The sequence below is a fragment of the Pituophis catenifer genome, unplaced genomic scaffold (genome assembly GCF_029215685.1).
Source record: "Pituophis catenifer annectens isolate HBS135680 unplaced genomic scaffold, rPitCat1.0.hap2 SCAF_11, whole genome shotgun sequence".
NCBI classification, from domain to species: domain Eukaryota; kingdom Metazoa; phylum Chordata; class Lepidosauria; order Squamata; family Colubridae; genus Pituophis; species Pituophis catenifer.
Genome location: NW_027256891.1, coordinates 17,137,794 through 17,159,836, shown reverse-complemented (window position 1 = coordinate 17,159,836; position 22,043 = coordinate 17,137,794). Strand labels below are relative to the sequence as shown.

Genomic DNA, 22,043 nt, shown 5'->3' with positions numbered 1-22,043 from the left:
AACAAGAACATCATGTCTTCAAAATCTAAGGGACCGGGTTTTGAACAAAACTCAGCAGCACTTTTTCATGCGGCTGTTGACAAAAACAGGATGGCCAACATGATAGCCAACGTCCGATGACAGATATGGCACAAGAAGAAGAAGTCACAGAGGAGAAAAGGGGTCGATCTGTTCTCCAAAGCACCAGGAGGGCAGGATCAGAAGTAATGGGTGGAAGACTGTTAAAGAGAAAACCAACCTGGAATTAAAGAGAAATTTCCTGTCAATGAGAACCATGAGTGGGAAGGCTTTCCTCCTCCAGAAGTTCTGAGTGCTCCGTCAGTGGAGTTTTTAAAGAAAAAAAATAGACAGCTATCTGTCCAGAATGGTATATCATCTCCTACTCAAGCAGGGGGGTGGACTAGAAGACCTCCAAGGTCCTTTCCAACTCCGTTATTCTGCATGCTTAGGGATTAAAAAAGATGTGGAGACTCTAGAAAGAGTGCAGAGAAGAGCAACGAAGGTCATTAGGGGACGGGAGGCTAAAACATATGAAGAACGGTGGCAGGAACTGGGTATGTCTAGTTTGATGGAAAGAAGGACTAGGGGAGACATGATAGCAGTGTTCCAATATCTCAGGGGTTGCCCCAAAGAAGAGGGAGTCAAGCTATTCTCCAAAGCACCTGAAGGCAGGACAAGAAGCAATGGGTGGAAACTAATCAAGGAGAGAAGCAACTTAGAACTAAGGAGAAATTTCCTGACAATGAGAACAATTAATCAGTGGAACAACTTGCCTCCAGAAATTGTGAATGCTCCAACACTGGAAGTTTTTAAGATGATGTTGGATAACCATTTGTCTGAAGTAGTGTAGGGTTTCCTGCCTAAGCAGGGGGTTGGACTAGATGACCTCCAACCGTCCCTCCCAACTCTGTTATTCTATTCTATGACACACTGGATTGTTGCTGGCTGCCATGTCCATTTCAAAAAAAAAATATTTTTTTTCAGAGGTTCCCCAGACCAGGCTGACTCGAACTCATCCCTCATCAGGTGAGTTTCCCAAGATACTCCTTGCCCATTTCAGTCTAGACAGTAAGCTGGCAATGGCCATTCTACTAAGAATACCCGGAAACCCGTCACCCAAGCTACGTCTCTGGTGCAAAATTGCTTGCGAAGAAGTGATGGGGGAGGAACAAAAGGGATTCTAAGTAGGTAATCCAGAGAGTCAGGTAGAAGAAAAACCTAGGCATGACTCACAGCCCGGACTGACAAGACACAGGGAACTAACCACCAACTAGCCTAAGCCATCCAATTTTATTTAGCAGGGCCAGATAAATGAACCCAGCCTGCCTGCCTGTTGTAGAAAGTCCAAAACCACAATTCATTTCGTCCTGCGGAAAGCCCGTCCTGCAAGCATCGCCAGAAGGGATAATGCCGGCTGAACAAACAGGCGAGAGGTTTAAAAACAGGGTAAACAAACAAGCGAATAAATAAATAAATAAAAACAAGGCAAGGCAAGGCACTTCCTTCGCGGAAGAAGAGGAATGACCACACCCCCCCGGGATTTAAGCCAAGCTCCCCGTTCAAAATTCTTTTCCAGGGGTTGCAAAATGCTATTTCGGCTTCCCAATGCGCCAGGCGGGGAGGGACCGGACGGACGGGAGGGAAGGAATGCCTGGGAACCCAAGAGTTGGGTAGAGAAAGCAGGCACCGGCGCTCTTGAGCTGGCCGGCCACGGGTTTGACTTAACACGGAAGGGCTGCCGGGAGTCCCAACGGAAAAGCAACAGCCCGACACGGGCTTATCTGAGGCTAGTGAATGGGAGGTGGAGATAGCTTTGCTGCAGAGCAAATTATGCCCACCCCCTTCCTAAAGCCTGGGAAAGGTGCAGCCAGAATGGAAGTGTAGTTTTTTTCCAAAGCAGAACACGGAGGAACCTCTCTCCACTTTATACCAACTTCAGCTGCTTCCTTCAAGTCTGAAAGCAAAGTCTGAAGGGCGAGGGGAGATGGTTACACGGCCCAGAAAACCTCTCCACCTTTGATCTTCCAACTCCTTGGTAAATTAGATCCTCCTGTTGGATCAGCTAAGGCCCATATAGCCCATATCTCCTAGAAGCACGAAGCCGAAAACACCAGCCTGAAGATGAGGAATGAGACTTCGTCGAAACGTCGCCAAGACACTTCCAATTTTACGCGGGAGAAAACCCGAATAACCAAAGACACACACACACGCACGCACACACACACACTTTACCGTGCCAGGTGTTGCTGAATAGAGCCGCTCCTACAGCCACATTCCAGACGGCACTGCAAACACAGCACAGCGCACCCCCCAACCTCTTACCCCAATTTCGCCCAGCCAAGCAACCCAGTTCAGTTCTGCAGCCCCACACGGCTGGCAAAGTGTTGACAGAACAACAAGGCGCTCTTTAAAACGAACGTTTCCTCAAGAGGAGGCTCCAAACACAACGGTGTGAGCCCACCCTTCTGAAGCGAAACAGTCAACAGGGAGGCAAAATCCCACGAGGTTACTGCCCAGATTGCCAAGACCTCAGTGGGGGTCATCTAAGCTTGTAGGATTTGTAAGAGTTCTAACCACAACTGGGAATCTGGGCTTGGTATCTCTGCTCAGTCCCCTCCCCAAAAAACATGTCGGGCATCTTTCTCACCAACCCAGAAAGATGAAATGGGACAATGTCACGCTCCTTGTCCCAAATACCTTCATGCCAAGGCAGGATATGATCCAATGGTAACCGCGAAAGAATCCTTATCCATAAGTAAGCTTTTGAAAGACATCGTTCAAGCTGAAAAAGCTCAGAAACGCCTAAGACAGGGGTTAGCAACCTGCGGCTCTGGAGCCGCATGTGGCTCTTTCACCCCTCTGCTGTGGCTCCCTGTCACTCAAAATACGCGTCACAACCGCCAATGTGCGACACCCGCCGGCATGTGATTTATTGAGCTTTATCAACCATGGATAAATCCAAGAAAAGAAAAGTTTCAGAAGAAAACAGAACGTTTAATTCAACTACATATGCTAGTTTTGTGGTCCGCTCAAGAAATAGTCAGGCACGGGAAGAGTTTTGTGGCTCCCGGTGTTTTCTTTTCTGTGGGAAACGGGTCCAAAGGGCTCTTTGACTGTAGACCCCTGGTCTAATATAACTTTCATGGCTAGACTTCCAAGTTCTGAGTTCCATTTAACCTACATTTTAACAGATTAAAACGAATCTGGAAGGCAACAGGTTTCAAACATCAAGATATTCCTGATGTGTTTAACCCCTACCACACAAATATTTGAGATGTTTACTGAAAACTGGATATTGAAATCTTAAAAAGACTTAATCCTATATATAAAGGTAAAGGTTCCCCTCGCACATATGTGCTAGTCGTTCCCGACTCTAGGGGGCGGTGCTCATCCCCGTTACAAAGCCGAAGAGCCAGTGCTGTCCGAAGATGTCTCCGTGGTCATGTGGCCGGCATGACTCAATGCCAAAGGCGCAAGGAATGCTGTAACCTTCCCACCAAAGGTGGTCCCTATTTTTCTACTTGCATTTTTTATATATATAGGCAAAAGGGAAGCAGTATGCTCCCTCCCACATATTGGGGTAGACCAGGTGCCTCAATAGAAAAACACTTAATCTCTCCCCTGGCTCAAGCTGATGAAGGGAGGAGAACTTGTGGCTCAGAGGTTAATACAACTGCCTAATATGCAGGCAGCCCAAGTTTGAATCCGAGTAAGGGTATGGCCAGTTGATGAGAGCTAAATAGCATGAAATAGATCTATACTAGCCTCCCTTTATTTATCAGCAAAATATAAATAATATATATACATATATATATATAAATATATATAGTTGGATATATATACGCAACAAAACAAACAATTCAGGCACATCTACCAAGGGACAAGATTTATGGACGTCTATGGAGACTCTCAGTCATCCAGGTCATGATTGTCCCAACCCTTGGTTGTCTCTTTTTCAAAAGAGGCAACTGGACTTTCTGGTTTTTCTTCTCCAAGAAGCTTCTTTTCTGCTCGAAAAGAAGCAGAAGCTGAAGAAGCTTCTCAATAGGAGAAGCGAAACATCTTCAAAGAAAAACCAGAAAGTCCAGTTGCCTCTTTTGAAAAAAAGCACCTTTGGGACAAAGACTTATGGACTTTTCTCGGACTTACAGCCAAGGAGAAATATCTGCAAGCACATTGAGCACAAATCTTGTCCCAAGACCAATGGATGCCTCTGGTCCTTTTGTTGGCCAAGTCGCCTTTGCAAAGTGTGTCCACATTGGCACGTAAAGTGACCTTCCTTTTGGAGACAGCCCTAACAGAGACCATCCTACATGAATTAAACGATCATTTCGGTTGACCCGTTCAGTACAGGGAGTCCTTGACTTATGACTGCAAGGGAGCCCCTCAAATTTTTGTGGCTAAATCTGTTGTTAAGCAAATTTTGTCTCATCTTGGGACCTTTCTTGTCACTGTTCTTAAGTGAATCACTACAGTTGTTAAAAGTTAGCGACAGGGTTGTTGAGTGAATCTGGCTTCCCCATCGACTCTGCTCTGCAGAAAGTTAAAAAAAAACAACAGAAAAGACAATCAGATGTCCCTGGGATACTGTGACCGTCATAAATGCAAGCTGCCAAATGTCCACATTTTGATCATGTTGACTGTGGCGATGCTGCAACGGTCGTAAGTATGAAAAACAGTCAAGAGTCATTTCTTTTGAGCACCATTGTAACTTTGAACTAAAAGAACTGTTGTAAATTTTGGAGAAAATTGTTTGTTTTTTTGCCTAGGGACTTCTTACATAGTCTGACGTGGATTCTGTGTTATCAAAGGGATCCGGACAAATTTTGAACAGGGAAAACAGGTGGACGAGGGCCTGGCATATGTCGCTTGAGCCTTCTGGACACAGGATTCCAGAGGAAGACAAAAGTGGCATTGTGGGGTGAAGGAATATCCCTTACTTTTCCTTCAGAAGTCAAGGGGGGTCTTGCCTCAATAAGGGCAGGGGAAAACGAAGGAAGGAAGGAAGGAAGGAAGGAAGGAAGGAAGGAAGGAAGGAAGGATGGAAGGAAGGAAGGAAGGAAGGAAGGATGGATCTTAATTTAAACAAGGATCTCAGAAAAGGAAGGAAGGAAGGAAGGAAGGAAGGAAGGAAGGAAGGAAGGAAGGATGGATCTTAATTTAAACAATGATCTCAGAAGAGGAAGGAAGGGAAGGAAGGAAGGAAGGAAGGTAGGAAGGAAGGAAGGAAGGAAGGAAGGAAGGAAGGAAGGAAGGATCTTAATTTAAACAATGATCTCAGAAGAGGAAGGAAGGGAAGGAAGGAAGGAAGGAAGGAAGGAAGGAAGGAAGGAAGGAAGGAAGGAAGGATGGATCTTAATTTAAACAATGATCTCAGAAGAGGAAGGAAGGAAGGAAGGAAGGAAGGAAGGAAGGAAGGAAGGAAGGATCTTAATTTAAACAATGATCTCAGAAGAGGAAGGAAGGGAAGGAAGGAAGGAAGGAAGGAAGGAAGGAAGGAAGGAAGGATCTTAATTTAAACAATGATCTCAGAAGAGGAAGGAAGGAAGGAAGGAAGGACAGACAAGACACAAACAGGATGTAATGCAGGTAGTCCTTGACTTACGACCACAACTGTGCCAAAATTTCTGTCACTAAGCGAGACATTTGTTAAGTGAGCTTTGCCCCGTCTTACGACCTTTCTTGCCACAGTTGTTAAGCGAATCACTGCAGTGTGTAAGCTAGTAACACGGTTGTTAAGCGAATCTGGTTTCCCCGTTGACTTGGCTTGACAGGAGGTCACAAAAGGGGATCACACGACCTTGGGACACAGCAACGGTCAGTAAGGGTGAACCCGTTGCCAAACGCCGGAGTTTTGATCACACGATCACGGGGCTGCTACCAAGTGTGGAAAGTCACTTTTTTTTCAGTTGGTTGTAACTTTGAATAATCACTAAATGAACTGGTGTACAAGCAGACCTTGACTTACAACAGTTCATTTAGTGAACATTCAAAGTTACAACGGCACTGGGAAAAAAAAATGACTCGCGACTGTTTTCCATACTCATGACCGTCGCAGCATCCCCACGGTCAGGGGTCTGCAACCTTAAACACTCAAAGAGCCATTTGGACCCATTTCCCACACAAAAGAAAACACCGGGAGCCACAAAACCCTTCCCGTGCCTGACAATTTCTTGAGAGGACAAAAAACTAGCAAATGTAGTTGAATTAAACATTTTGTTTTCTTCTGAAACTTTTCTTTTCTTGGATTTATTCATGGTTGGCCTACCGGGGGTTGAAAAGCTCAATAAATTGCATGCCGACGGGTGTCGCACATTGGCAGCTGTGACGCATATTTTGAGTGACAGGGAGCCGCAGCAGAGGGGTGAAAGAGCCACATGTGGCTCCAGAGCTGCAGGTTGCCGACCCCTACCCACGCTCAACATGATCAAAATTTGGACAACTTGCATCGGTCAGAGTGTCCCAGGGACATCTGATTGTCTTTTCTGTTTTTTGAACCTTCTGCAGAGCAGAGTCGATGGGGAAGCCAGATTCGCTAAATAATCCTATCGCTAACTTTATCAACCGTAGCGATTCACTTAAGAGCGGTGACAAGAAAGGTCGCAAGATGAGACAAAATTTGTTTAACAACAGATTTAGCCACAGAAATTTGGGGGGGGGGGGGGGGGGCTCTGTTGCAGTTGTAAGTCGAGGACTCCCTGTACTGAATGGGTCAACCGAAATGATCATTTAGTTCAGATAGGATGATCTCTGTTAGGGCCGTCTCCAAAAGGAAGGTCGCTTTGCGTGCCAGTGTGGACACACTCTGCAACGGCAACTTAGCCAACAAAAGGAATTGAATTTTCTTCCCCTCTTCTACCGCGCAGTGCCAGCTATCCAACTCTCTTTTCTTTGAATGCATGAAAACGATCATTTGTTAGCCACTGGATGTGTCTGGATGAGGGGTCTCCAACCTTGGTAACTTTAAGCCTTGGTGGACTTCAACTCCCAGAATTCCCCAGCCAGCAAAGCTGGCTGGGGAATTCTGGGAGTTGAAGTCACCAAGGTTTAAAGTTGCCAAGGTTGGAGACCCCTGGTCTAGAGAGTTGTTTGTTTCTTCAAAGAGTGGGTTTTTTTAAAAAAAATAAAATACAAGTAGTCCTCAACTTACGACTTCAACGGAGCCCGAAATTTCTAGTGCTGAATGAGATGTTCGTGAAGGGAGTTTTGCTCCCTTTGGACGACCTTCCTTACCACCGCCATTAACTGACTCCCTTGCAGTCATTAAGTTAGTGACACGGTTGTTAAGCAAATCTGGCTTCCCCATTGAGTTTGCTTGGCCAAAGGTTCGCAAAAGGGGTATTCCATGACCCTCCCCAAGTCGCTGTGACCATCATAAATAGGAGTCACTGGCCCAGCGCCTGAATTTTACCACATGACCGGTTGTGACTGTTGAAAAACGGTCCCGCGTCACTTTTGAAAGCGTCGTCATCGCTTTGTATGGTCACTAAATGAACTGTTGTAAGTCGAGGGCTACCTATACTTCTTTTAAGGTTGTTGTTTTTTTAAAAAAATAAAAAAAATTGTGAGGCTGCCCCCAAGCCATTCTGGAACTGGGCGGCCCAGAAATTCGGTCCGTAAATAAATCATACTTAAGCACGTTCAATTAAAAGGAGAAAGAAAGGAAAAGATTCCACTAGAAATTCTTCAGCGGCTGAGAATTTCAGCGGCTGCCCTCCAAAAGATGACATTTGACACACCTCAGCTTGAAAGCTTAGAGAGGCCGACAGTCCTTTTTAGCAAGTTTTCAGCTCTGTCACTAAAAGCGAAGTTCATCCCTCATTTACAATTTTCTTCAGCAGAGACACGCTGCATATAAACCATCCTCCTGCATGTGGCGGAGAATATCTTTGAAGGCGAGACGATTCCCTCTTCCTGCCCACCGGAGCCTCCCTCCTCATGGCCCGCCCCGCAATAAACCGAGCAGCGAAATGCCCCCCCCCCAAACTTTTGAGGAATATGCAAAAGGCAAACAATGCAGACCCTATGTAACTGACATGGGACTTCCTCTATGACTGATTCACAAAAGGCGTGTGCTCGGAGCTTAATTCGAAAGCGAAGGAAGGCATAGCCGTCACCAAGCGGGTGGTGGAGCGGGGGGGGGGAAGGGGCACGGATTGTTCTTTACCGAAAAAGGCTGCCATCAAAAAAACAACAAAAAAGCCAGTTTCCAAGGTTTGGAAGTCGCCAACTTCTCTTTCGGCAAGAAACTGATTCCGGACCTGCCAGATGTCATGGAAGGCATGCCTTAACAGCCGCAGGCCTCAGCTCAGCCCATCCTTCCCTACTAACGAGATGACAATTATGTACACAACGACACAGGACGGATCTTTTGCGCTTGCACACCAGCTCGGTCCAACGTGCTTCCTACTCCAAGGAAACGGAGCCGTGTTTCCTTTCCTCTCCTCCTGCGGCTGCCGTACACAAACTTTTGGGCCCCTCTCCAAAACAAGATAGGTCGGTAGGTCTCTCTCTCTCTCTCTCTTTCTCTCTCTCCTTCTCTCTCTCTCCCTCGCTCTCTCCCTCGCTCTCAGCAAATGGGCTCAGCGAGTTTCCCTTTCTCGCCATGCAGCCAGCCTCACCGGCGGGAGGAACCCGATTGTGGAAACCTGTCGCAGCTGCAAATTAGCATGATGCTTCGAAAAACACAGGCGGCGAACAAGGCGAAGGAAGGGGAGGGGGGGTAAGAGAGGAAGGGAACCTCTCCCAGATCTTTTTGGAAGAACTGGAGAAGAATAAAATCTCCACCCAACTCGGCCTCACAACCCCCAACCCACCTTCCCCCTCCCCCCCGGCCTCTCTGTTTGGAAGGCTTGATGAGTTTGTGTCCCCGAGGGGGAAAAAAGCCAGGATGCCTGCGGGTATCGATCCCCGGTTCGATCACCTGTTGGGGCAAGTTAGAAGGGGGCATCGGTTCTCCTCTCTGCCATCAGGCCGCGTGCGGTTCTCCAAGCGGCAGGGCCAAGTAAACAAGCCCGGCTGGCCGAGGATGGCATTTGGCAGGCAGGGAAATACCTAAGGTGCCAAGGGAAGGACCTCTGGCTGCAACCTGCCCCAAAGCAGCGGACCTCTGCAGCCGGCCAGCCAGCCACTTCGGGCTGGGCACGGCTTCTGCAACTCAGCGAAGTCCTCGTCCTGTGCAATCCTTCCTCCGATCGCCTCTTTTTTCCTTCTTCTTCTTCCCCTGCTTCCTTTTCAAGCCCAGGCCTCGGCTCCTCCGACCTCTCTCTCTGTCTCTCTCTCCCCCACAACAGCAGCAGCCGGCGAGGTTGCAAGCTTCCTCCGCCGGGGACGCAACCTTGGTATCCACCAGGCCAAGCCAGGCAAAGTTGCCGGCTTCCCCAGCCTCCCTTCCCCCGCTTGCTCAACAGCCGCGCACCGGAGCTGCCAGCCTGCTTTGCCACTTTCCTGGCTCGGCCCGCTTGGCCGATCGGGGGTTCTTTTTTGCGCGCTGCCGAGCTCCGCGGCATCGCTTGCGGGGCGGAGTGAGCTCCGCCTCCGACCGTGCACACCGACCGACCGACCGCTGCCTCCAGCCCCGGAGCTCGCTTGCTCTCTCTCTCTCTCTCTGCCCGCCCGCCCGCGCGCTCCTCCCCGGCTTCCTCGCCAACCCACCCGCCAGGCTGCCCGTTCCCTCGGGGCCGTCGCGGGCATCGCCCTTGTCTCTTGTTTTTTTTGGGGGGGGTGGTTTGGGGAGGTGGGGAAGCCGGCGCAGATGCAGAGGGAGCCTCCAACCCAGCCGAGGAGCCTCTTTAACGCCCCCACCCCACCGCAAAAGCGAAAGGAAGGGTCCCCCTCGACGGTTCCTTTTGGGTGGGGGGGAAGAAGAGAAGGAGGCTGCGATGGGGATTTGTGGTGGAGGGGACACACACACACACACCAGAAGGGACGGAGAGGGGCTCCGATGGGGCGATCTCTCCCCGCCCTCCCCACTTTCCCAGCCAGGAAGGAATTGGGGGGGAGGAGGGTGGAAGGGGCGCCCGCAGGGGAAGATAATGCCGTCCTTCCCCCCCCTCCCCAAACCTTCGACGTGCAGAGAGCTTTTCCTCCCCAGCGAAGAGAAAGTGGAGATGGGTTTGGGGGGGGGGGAGGAAGAGAGAGAGAGAGATAGAAGAGGCTTCTTCCCGGATCGACCGCCCCGTCGATGGAAGGGAGGGGAGAGAGGGGGGGGAGGAGAGAGGGAGGGGGGGCAGGCAGGCAGGCGCGTCCGGGCAGAGCTGCTTCCTCTCCTCACTCTCTCTCTCTCCCCCCCTCCGCCCTTCCCTTCTCCCCTCCTCCTCGGCTGGAAGGGCCGTCGAGAAAGCGGCTCGGCTGCTTCCTGCTGGACGGAAGGGGATCGCGAACGACCCCACACCCGTCCAAGGAGCTCGGGAAGAGAGCCCGCGGGGGCGCTGCTGCTTGCCTGCCTGCCAGCCCCGTCACTCTTGGACGGGACCTTACCCGGACGGACGGACGGACGAGCTCTTGAGTGGGGGGGGGGAAGGAAAAGGGGGGGGGTTAAAAGGAGGCGAGGCGGGGGTCGCGCGCGAGGAAAGGGCCGCGGTCCAAGGCCCGCTCCCTGTTTCCATGGAAACCTCACTCACACGCCGCGGCCCCCCCTCCTCTCTCTCCCTCCCCGATGGCGACGGAGTGAGGGGGGTTGTGGGGGGGGGGAAAGGAAAGGAAGGAAGGCGGGCGGGCGAGCGAGCGAGCGCGGCGGGCCTGAAGAAGGGAAGCGGCGGAGACGCACCTGCTCCCGGGGCGGGCCCCCTCCGAGGGACCGGCGTCGTCCGGGGAAGGTGGGGAGGGGGTGTTGGTGGTGGTGAGGTCAGCCTCAGAGAAGCCCAGCCCGAGCGGAAGGGCCGGACGGACGGACGGCGCGGCGGGGCTTTGGCGGCTCCCCCTTCTTCGCTCCACAGCCGCGGCGCCGGCGGCGGCACCACCACCACTGGCAGCCGGAGAGTGCGAGGACGGAGGAGAAGCCAGGCACGGCTGCTGCTGCCGCTGCTGCCGAGTCCTGCCGCTGCTGCAGGGCCTGCCGGGAAGTGTAGTCCGGCCGCCCGGCGGCCCCCCACGCCCACACCGCACCCGGCCCTGCCCTGCGGACTACCGCTCCCAGGCTGCACCGCGGCAGGCCCTGCCCGTATGGGAAGGGGAAGGGTGGTAGTGTGTGTGTGTGAGGGGAGGGGAGGGGGGGTTTATTCCGAGCCAGCCGAGTCCGGAGAGGGAAAGAAGAAGGGGGGGGAGGGAAAGCGAGGGGGGGGAGGGAGGGAGAGGAGGGGCTTTGCGCCCTGCCCGGGGAGGAGGGGGAGGGGCTGGGCAAGGGCGGGTCCGTCCTCCACCCGAGGGGAGGGAGAGATAAGAAGGGGTGGGTCGAGGGATCAGCGCTGGGGGCAGCCGTGACGCTCGCAGGGCTCCGAGGGACCCCCTTGGTCCGGCCTGGGGAAGGTGTCGGGGGGGGGGATGATGAGAGAGAGAGAGAGAAAGAGAGAGAGGGAGAGAGAGAGGGAGGGGGGCTTCTCAGTGTTCCCACGCAGGGCGCCAAAAGCTCGCGTGGGTGGGTGCGTGGGTGGGTAAGGGGCGCCTCCATCCGAAAACGGGGCGCCCCACTTCTCTCCCCCATCCAGAAGATCACGGGACCCCCGCGGGAGGGAGGGAGGGAGAGAGAGCATGTATGGGGGGGGGGGAGGGAGGGAAGGGTTGAAGGCTGCAGCTGGGGAAGAAGAAGAAGAAGAAAAAAAAAAGGACGGGGAAGGGAGGGGAGGGGAGGGGGGTCGCGCGCGTGGAAAGGGCCAGGTGTGTGTGCCCCGCGGAGCCCTTTCGCGCCCACGGGGATCCGCCAAGCGCACCGCCCAGGGCAGGGCAGGGCAAGGTTGGCGGAGGTGGTCCCGCTGCAACCGACGGAGGGGAAGAAGAAGAAGGAAAAAAAAAAAAATCCCCGCACGAGGCAACTCGGCGGGGGCTGCAGCTTCTTTCCCCCCCCCCACACCCCCCAAAAAAATCCCCGGCATCGGCGTTACCTGCCCGCGGCCCGAAGTCTCCTCCTTTCCCGCCGCTGCCGTCCCCAGGCCCGGTTAGGAGGAGCAGCTGCTGCTGGTAGTGCCGCCGTTGTTGCGCGGGGTTTGGGGCTCCGCACCTGCGTCGCCTGGGCGCACCCTCGGATCCAAGTGGCGCAGCGCAGTGGGCGCCCGAGCCTGGGAAGTCGGGGGGGGGGAGATGCTGCTTTGCCCCTTTCTCCAGGCGGCTCCGAAGCCCTTTTGCTCTCCCCGGGGAAGGAAGGGAAGGAGGAGGGTGGGTGGGTGGCGGGGCGGAAAAGCAGCGCTTTGCCTGGCCTGCTTTTACCTCCTTCCGTCGCTTGCCTCGGCTCCTCTCGGGGATGCAGCCGGAGGGAGGCGCCCCAGCTTCGGCCGGACGATCGCCTCTCTGGGAGAGGGACTCAAACCCCCTTCGCCGACGCCGGCCACTTTCCGTCTGCCTTCCCTTTTTTCTCCTGCCTTCCTTCCCTCCCTCCTTCCCTCCCTCCCCGGTCTTCCCGACGCCCGTCCGTTCAGCGGAGAAGTTGCTTTTTTAGCTTCCAAGGCCCCGATCGCCGGCCCGGCCTGCTTGCCAGTCGCGGCGGCGGCGGTAGAGCAGAAGCCAAGCGCCCCCAGCACGCCGCGGCGCGCCGCCCTTGCTCAGCCCGGCCCCCCTGTGGGCCGTCTCGGCCGCGATCGAGTCCGGCTTCCCCCTCCCCTGGGCCCGTCTTCGCCACTGCCCAAAGGCCCTCCCCTTCGGCCGGGCTGGGACCCTCCTCTCTGCCCCCCGGCTCCACCGCGGGCCGCCTCTTTGCGCCCCTTGCTTCTTTCCCCCGGGTGGCAGACCGTCTAAGGACCGGGCTTTTGCGGAGGGAGGGGGGGGGGAAGGTATTATTGCACCGCCACCTTCCACCTTTTTCCCCCCCTGCTGCGTTTTGCCTCCCGGTTCCCGATGCTCCGGGGCTGCTATTCTTTTCTCTCCCCCCCCCCCCCTTCTCCAAACCGGCGATCTTCTCCTTTCTCTACCTCGCCCGCCCCGGTTCTTCTTGGCAATTCCCCCTCCGAGGCTGTGCGTCGAGATCCGGGGTGCCTGGGTGGCTTGGGAGGTAAGGTTGGCTTCGCCCCCGGTTCCTTTTCGGGGCTTCCCCCCCGCGCTTCGCCGGCTCACCACCGATTTCTCGGTGTTGACTTCCTAAACGGGCGATCTCGGAAGAGAAGCGACTTTCTCGGCCTCCTGGCTGCTGCTGCTGCTGCTTTCTTCCAGCCGGCCCTAAAAAAAAAAAAAAAGAAAAGAAAGAAAAAATAAGCGAGAGAGAGAGAGAGAGAGAGAGAGAGAGAGGAGAAGAGGGGAGGGGGCGTTTTTATATCGTGCCGGGGCTGCGATGCTCTAAACGCGGAAGGCTCCTTCTTCTTCCAGCGCTACTTTTTGTAATTGGGGAATGGAAGATGGGGAGAGTTGGGGGGGGGGAAACCAGGATAGGGTGGTGGGAATGACCCCCAGCCTGGTCATTGATGAAGGGCAACGGATGATGGGGAAGGGCAGTGGCGGGTGGGAGATCCCCAAGATCTCACCGAGATGACCAAGTTGTCCAGCAGGCCTGGATGGGATTAACATCCTAGTTGGGTACCCTTTGGACGGTCCCATCAAGGCAGACTTCAAAGACTTCAAACTCCGCGGAGGCTCCTAATGGGACAGGTACCGTTTTTTTTTTAAAAAAATGTTTTCGCTTTCCCTCCAGCTTCGCTCTTAAAAGCCCAGAGCCACTTCCTGGAGTAAAGAAGGAGCAAATAAGCCGCCCCGGCTGTCGCGGAATGGATGTCCTTCCTTTCTGACTCTTGGTTCTGGATGCTGAGTTTGCCGGCTGGTTTTGGGGCAGGGAACCAGCCAATTCGGACAATGATCGACTTCACAATATCAACTTCTTTTCCAGCTTTCCCGAAAGAAGTTTGATTGGGGGGACGCCTGATGCCGAGCCCCAAAGAATGAGTTGATTGCTTCCAGATCAAACCCCCAATTCGTCGTACCGTGGGTTACACCGAGGCTTGTTTTAGCCCCAATTTGGCGAACGGGCCATGGCAGCCTTGTGCATGTCGCTAATCCATAAACTATGGCTTGCAAACTGCGGGGTTGAGTTCAGGACAGGGGGAAAAAAACCCACCTGAGCCTAAAGTGAGAAGAGCAATAGCATTTTGACTTATATACCGCTTCAGCCCTCTATAAGTGCTTGTAAACTCAAAAAGCATTTATGCCGCTGCCTTTCCTATGCCATTTGCAGGGTGGAAATTTCATATACTTCACCGAGTGGTTGTAAGAGCAATAGACTCATATTACAGAAATGTTTCTTTTTCTTCCCATTACCCCGACTCGTTCACAAGAAGAGTGCAAGTACTTAATTATCTATGGATTCCTACCGTGTAGAATATCTTCCTGTGTTCTTTGTACCGGATAACCCAATTCCCACATTGCATGAAGGCAAAACCTCTTTAACCTGTGTTCTATAACAATATACCCACATCCACTGGGATATTTCCAGTGCGCTAAGCCATCAACACTGTTAGTTTATGGACCACAAGAGCTGGATCAACTCGACACACTACCAAACCAAAGCCCAACTCACCTTGCTTGCACAACACCCAAAAATGGACTGAGCCACAATTGACTAGGCCAAACCATCATTGGCTAATCTGTGCATCAACCTGTTGGGTGAATCTAGCTGACACTGTTGGTTTAGGTGCATCCAAACAATACCATTAATTCAATAAACCATTGCTAAGAGTGCTATGGGTTAATGAAGGATGTGCACAATCACACCGAATCTTAAGCTAGGCGGCATGGACTGGTTCACGTAACAACCTGAGCTCGCAAATTACTCAACCACAGTTTGGTTTGGTGATCCCAGAACCTGGGACTTTAGTATGCACTGAGACTAGTATGCCAAGGTTCCATGCGGAAAACCCTGGCTGCATTAAAAGCTGTTTTTAAAAGGCCTGACTGCTGTGTAGTAAGTAAGTACTGTGTAATAGTAAGACAGTAGTAAGGAAATTGTAAATGCCCAGCCCATGTAAACTTCAACTTGGTATGCCTCCCGCTTAAGGTGGTGAGAACAACAAAGGATGGATAAGTTGCAAGCAAAAGAAAAATAAGGCTTCCCAATTTGCAACCTTATCTGCTTGGTAAAAAAAGTGCCTTGGATAAATAATACTACAGTTCTGGGAAGGTGATCATTTACTTTTCCAAAGAACCCGGAAGGCCAGACAGGGAATAATGGATGGAAACTGAACAAGGAGAGATTCAACCTGGAAATGAGGAGAAATTTCCTGACACTGAGAGCAATCAACCCATGGAACAGAAGTTGCCTTTGGAAGTGGTGGGAGCTTCATCGCTGGAAGCTTTCAAGAAGAGGCTGGGCTGCCATCACAATCAGAAATGGGGTAGGGTCTCCTCCTTGGGTGCAGGGTTGAACTAGAAGACTTACAAGGTCTCTTCCAACTCCGTTAATCTGTATCTGTACTTTCATCAATGACAGATCTGCAAGTGCCTAAGAAGGGAATTCTTTGGTAGCTATCCTTGCACTGGCATACTCTACTTAATTTATTTATTTTCCGAGCCGAGAGCATTAAAAGAGCACTCGATTTGAGATCTATGTCACCCTTAAGAGCAGGCATGTGTGAATAGGCACAATGGATCAAATGGCACCAGCAGAAGTCTGCTATCATTCAGTAAAAGCTCACACGTAGTTTCTAAGGAAGATTCTTCCTATGCCTGCAGGAGCCAGACAACCAACAAAGGACATAGCAACATAAGGTCATAGTGGACTGTTGAATCTACGAACTGCCATGGCTTAAAAAAAAGGTCAACTCACCGTTCACTTGGAAAACCAGAAGTAGCTAAAACCTTGGCGATTCGGTTCGCCTATCACGCTGTCTGGATTTGGTTCGGTATGCTGGGAAACCCTAGACCAAAAACACAGATGGTTTAAACAGAACGTGAAGAGGCAAAGCCTCTGGAAACATATAGGATAACATAGGTGCAGGAGACACATTTGCAAAACGACTGTTTCTCGGCTGATAAGGGGCCCAAATCGGCAGTGGGTCTTTCAGGAAAAAATATATATTTTCCCGGTTTTCCTCTGAAAGTGGAGATGCCAGGGACGGGGAAAAAAAAAAAGCAGGTATGTAATAATTACGTTGGCTCGGTATCTGCAATATCCAATTATTAGCACATGTAGTTTGGAGGCAGCGTGATAGGGTTATCAAGGAGCCTTGGTGGAGCAGCGGACTAAAGCGCTGTTAAATAGTTGCCAGCTGCCTGCAATTACTGCGAGTTCAAATCTCACCAGGCTCAAGGTTGACTCAGCCTTCCATCCTTCCGAGGTAGGTAAAATGAGGACCCGGATTGTGGGGGCAACAAGCTGACTTTGTATGAAAAGAACACCGCTTGGGGGGGGGGCGAAAGCCCTACTAAGCAGGTATATACAAAAGTATGAAGGCTATTGCTTAACGCATTGTAAGCCACCCTGAGTCTCCGGAGAAGCGCGGCATATAAATCGAACCAATAAATAAATAAATAAATAAATAAATAAATAAATAAATAAATAAATCAAGCCTTAGCACTGCTTTCCATTCATAAGCCTGCTTTTCATTTCGATCTCAATTCTGGAAGGATCAAATAGAGAGTGTGGCCCTATGCAAATGCAGAAGGTTTCTCCCATCAGATACCCATCTTTTAAGGAAGCAGAGCAGATGCCAAGCAGGGTGATTAAATGAACTCGGTTCTCACGTCCCAACAAGCCACAGTTTGCTTAGCAAGCTCCGCTGACCAGGTTCGCCCACCCCGGTACCCGTTCCAAATCTAACAAGCTGCATGATAACCGAACCCAGCCGTATAAGAGATCCGTTGAATTATTGGCATCATCGTGTCATCCAGTACCACTTTCTTCCAAATTTTGCATCCTTTTTTTAAAAAAAACGGGGATTCCCAGAAACAAGCTGTTAAAAAGTTCAGATCGCCAGATTCAGAAGTCCACCCCATCCCTATTCTGAATTTCTGAATGGAAAAAAAAAAATACATTTAGCCCAATTTTCTTCCGGTTCTTAAGATTCTGGCCAAAGGCAGCATTTTTCCTGACCTGAAGCAGAGGGGAAGTTTTGGTGATGATGTGGTAGTTGTGGTTGATCAGAAAATGCCAATTAAATTTCGCAGTTCAAAGGCTAATGGATGGAATGGGACCCGTAGAAGAATTGTGGGTTGTTGGGGTTTTTTTTTGGTTGTTTTTGGAAACAAAGTGGGTCTCCCTGTTCCACCTTCTCTTGCCTTGGGGAGGTGGGGATATGATCCCAGTTACGGCCTTTTTAGTTATCCTGCGGGATAACCGAGGCACCATTTCCCTGGCATGGAGTCGAAATCTTACAAAGAACAAAGCTGCATACATTTCATATCGCTCCCTGCCTGTCTATGCAAAAAGGGAAGGGGGGAAGGGGGGGAGTCAGTCTCCAACAGACCCTATTGAGGGCTGCTGGAATCTGGCTCTGCCTGCTGGAAATAAGGAAGAATTGGAGAGAGATTCCCCATCCCCAAAAATGACCGATGTTTTTAAACATTTCGGAGAACTTGTTTCCCTTAGGAGAGGAGCACTGTGGTTTGTCGTAAGACGACCCTCCAGAAACCTTTAGCTAAGTTTGAGCCAGAGCCATGCCTCTGAGCATGTGTAAAGAGTCCCCACCACCACACACACACACAATGTTACACAGGTTCCAAGAGTCTAGGCCAGGGAGAAGGAAGCCAGGATTTCAAACAGGTGAATTCTGGAAGTTTGTGGAGATTCTCAACCCTCCAGATCGTGGTTGTCCCAAAAGTGCTTTTTTTCCCAAAAGGCAGCTCGACTTTCTTTTTTTTTTCATTTGAAAACATTTCGCTTCTCATTCAAGAAGATTCTTCAGTTCTAGAAGCTCCTTGGAGAAAAAAGGTGAAATGTTTTCAAAGGAAAAAAAAAAAACACCCAAGGAAGTCCAATTGTCTTTTTTTGGGGAGAAAAAAAAGCACCTTTGAGTGAATCTGAAAATGTTCCTTTTGAGATAGGAAGGGAAATTATTTTCTGCAGTTCTTAGTTGGCACAAATCCTGGCATGGACCTGAACCCCATAACCTCAGGTGCAATATTACCATCATCCTATACGTTAACAGCAAAACCAATTAGCCAGGTATGACTCACGTGGCCAAAATGGAACCATTCGCACACAAGGTGCGAAGGAGTGCGGTTTGGGAGAAATCTGACTTTTTGCAGAAATACAATTACAGGTAGATAAACCTCGACTTACAAACGTAATGGCGCCTGCTGATGACAGTCGTGACCCATGTAACTGACCCAATTTTATGATCTTTTTAAAGCAACACCACAGTCCTTAAGCGGAACAATTCTTTGGTATGGGCTGGTTTTGCCAAAACCCGGAAATAAATACCGGTTTTCAAGGAAAAAACCATCATAAAAAGCATTCAAGAGACTCTGGAACACTGCAAAGGAGCATACAGACTGGCTGGTGACCACTCCAAATGCAGTCTTGTGATTGCAGAGAGTGGGGGGGGGGCATCAAAACTGGATTATATATATCCCAGGAAGGTCCTTCATAACTTGGAATGGTCGCTAAGTGACTGTTCGTAAGTCAAGAACTATCTGTTTGGATCCTGGATGTGCAGTCTTCCAGGCTGAAGGTTAAGCAATGGTTGGGGCTAGGGCAAGGCACTACATTCACTGTTAGACCTTTACAGCTAAATTCCACCTGATTCATACGCTCACAGTATTTTTCACTTCTCCATTCTCTTCCATACTCTCCATTTACTAGGAGCCTTGGTGGTGCAGCGGACTAAAGTGCTGTTAAGTAGCACTTAGCTGCCAGCTGCCTGCAATTACTGCGAGTTCAAATCTCACCAGGCTCAAAGTTGACTCAGCCTTCCATCCTTTCGAGGTAGGTAAAATGAGGACCCGGATTGTGGGGGCAATAAGCTGACTTTGTATAAAAAAGAACACCGCTTGGGGGGGCCGAAAGCCCTACTAAGCAGGTATATACAAAAAGTATGAAGGCTATTGCTTAACGCATTGTAAACCACCCTGAGTCTCCAGAGAAGGGCGGCATATAAATTGAACCAATAAATAAATAAATAAATAAATAAATTTAAGTACAGGTAGTCCTCGACTTACAACCACAACTGAGCCCAAAATTTATGCTGCTAAGGGAGAAATGTGTTATGTGAGTTTTGTCCCCTTTTTACCACTTTTCCGGCCACGTTTCTTGAACGAATCCACTGTAGTTGTTAAATGAGCAATCCAGTTGTTAAGCGAATCCGGCTTCCCCGTTGACTTGTGCTTGTCAGAAGGGTATCACGTGACCCCGGGACACTGCAACCGTCATAAATATGAAGCAGTGGTCAAGCATCTGAATCACATGATTATGGAGATGCTGCAAAGGTCACAATTCTAATACGAGGGTAAATATGAAGCAGTTGTCAAGCATCCGGATATAAAATCACATGACGGTGGGGATGCGGCAACGGTCATGAAGCATGAAAAACGGTCATAAGTCACTTTTTTCAGGGCCGTGGTAACTTCGGGCGGTCACTCAACGAACTGTTGTAAATCAAGGACTACCTGCAACATCCTTACAATACAACATTTAATCTGCGAGGTAATCGTTAACTGAAGGGAGCTACTGTCCACCAGCCCATATATTGTTAGGTTTCTTCAGTGCCATACAAAATTACTGGAGGTGATTTAGATCGGGGTCTCCCCCATCCCAGGCCACAGCTCAGTACTGGGCCGTGGTCCATTCAAAACTGGTCCCCGCGACCTATCAGTAATCGCAAGTTCCCAGCACTTGTTGTAAAGTTGTAAATCGAGAACTACACTGTACGTCCAGGGGTGGGCTTCAAAAATTTTAGCAAGGGGTTCTCTGCCTGGTTGCTGGGTGGGCATGGCCATAGTGGGTGTAGACTAGTCAGCCTCCTGCACCACGGGGGGGGGGAGGCATTTTTGCCCTCCCCGGGCTCCAGGGGCTTTCCTTGGGCCTCCAGGAGAGTGAAAAACGGTCTCCCCAAGATCCAGAGGCCCTATGGAAACAGGCCCGTTTTTGGTTTTCCCGAACTTCCAGTAGGCCCATTTTTCGTCCTCCCCAAGCCTCCTCGCGCGCCCTGCACTTACCTGCACCCAAAACGGGCTATGTGGGGACTCCTGGGAGGGGCGGGGTGGGCAGGACCATCCAGGAGTGGGATTTGGGGGTTCTCCGAACTGCACAGAATCTTAGCTAGAGGTTCTCCCGAACCCCTGTGAACCCCCAGCAGCCCACTCCTGGTTGTAAGCCGAGAGCTACCTGTACGTCCCTTCCTAACAACTGTTGGAAAGTGTGGTGCTACAATGGAGAGATGGGGGGGGCAGGAGGGGTATGTACATCATGCTAAGGACTCAGATTGTGCTCCTCTGAAGGACGGGGTGGCGGCAGAGAGGAAGACGGAACTCGTAACGCCTAAAGCAGGGGTTCCCAACCTTTTCTACCACTCCCCCCCAGAACGCCTTTGACACCTTCTTTCACCCCTTACATAAGTAAATAATTCTATGCCTACAATTATGCCTATATGCTATAATTTTGAAACTTCTAAACCCAAGTTTTTGCACCCCCTTGGAATATCGTCTCGTACCCCACCCCCAGGCCTAAAAGAGACCTGGGTCTAATGAGTAGAGAATGAACATCTTTTTTTTTTTTTTTTAAAGGAAAGGGGTAACTCAAACGGAGTCATCTGAAAGAGGGCATCGCAAGCTGCTGGCACCTTCCAGGGTTTCAGCCTGAGCTGCAGTTCTTTGCTGCAGGTGGCACCCGCTGCCCTGCGTGTCGAGACATGCATTTCTGAAGTCATCCTCCGGTTCCTGCTTCACTAAGACCGAGTGTTGTCGGGGGGGGGCAGTTACGTGGCCTGTTCAGCATCCCAAGCTTAAGCAGCCAAAGACATTCACCCTCTCCTCCTCTTCCTGAGCCAGTTGAGCGCTCCCAAAGGAACCACCGATCCTGCTCGGCCAGAATCCCAAGCGACCACAGGATCTATTCAGAGCCGAAGAATCCATCTTGATCTTCACAGAGACAGCCGGTTTTGAGCTCCTGGGTTCAAACCCAGCGAAGCAGAAAATTTCCCCAAAAGCCACCGAAACTCAAATCGGAAAGAATACTCGGAACCCTGACAAAGCCATCGTTTCGTCCTCAAATGCTTCCTAAAATCCTCTTTCGAGCACAGGCAGTCCTGGACTTGCAGCCGTTTGTTTAGTGACCGTTCAAAGGGACAGCAGCATTGAAAAACCCAACTTATGACCCTTTTTCAGAGTTATGACTTTTGTAGCGTCCCCGTTTCGACGAAGTCTCATTCGTCATCTTCAGGCTGGTGTTCTCGGCTTCGTGGTCCTAGAAGATGACGAATGAGACTTCGTCGAAACGTTGCCAAGACACCTCCAATTTTACACGGGAGAAAACCCGAATAACTATATATATATATATATATATATATATATATATATATATATATATATATATATATATATATATATATAATTTTTTATATATACTGCTCAAAAAAATAAAGGAAACACAAGCAGAAGACATCCGAGATCTGAATGAATGAAATAACCTTATTAAATACTTTGTTCGTTACATACAGTAGTTTTGTGTTCCCTTGTTTGAGCAGTGTATAAACTACTGTATGTAAAGGACAAAGTATTTAATAAGGCTATTTCATTCATTCAGATCGCAGATGTCTTCTGCTTGTGTTCCCTTTATTTTTTTGAGCAGTATATTATATTTTTATATACTTTTATTTGTTTTCTCTTTACATACGTGTTTAATGAACAGACAACTGACTCATGTTTATGACCATTGCAGTGTCCCAGGGTCGTGTGATAACCGTTGGTGACAAGCAAAGTCAATGGAGGAAGCCAGATTCACTTATCAACCGGGTTACTAACTTATCAACTGCAGTGAT

General features: G+C 50.3%; 1 protein-coding gene across 1 annotated transcript in view; it reads right to left on the bottom strand.

Moving 5' to 3' along the window:
• Positions 1 to 10,920, bottom strand: part of BCORL1 (BCL6 corepressor like 1) — a 41,591-nt gene extending 30,671 nt beyond the window's left edge. The window contains exon 1 of the mRNA XM_070951725.1: positions 10,769 to 10,920. The gene's annotated coding sequence lies outside the window, so the exon portion shown is untranslated. The remainder of the gene's footprint in view (positions 1 to 10,768) is intronic.
• Between the last annotated feature and the right edge of the window lie 11,123 nt (positions 10,921 to 22,043).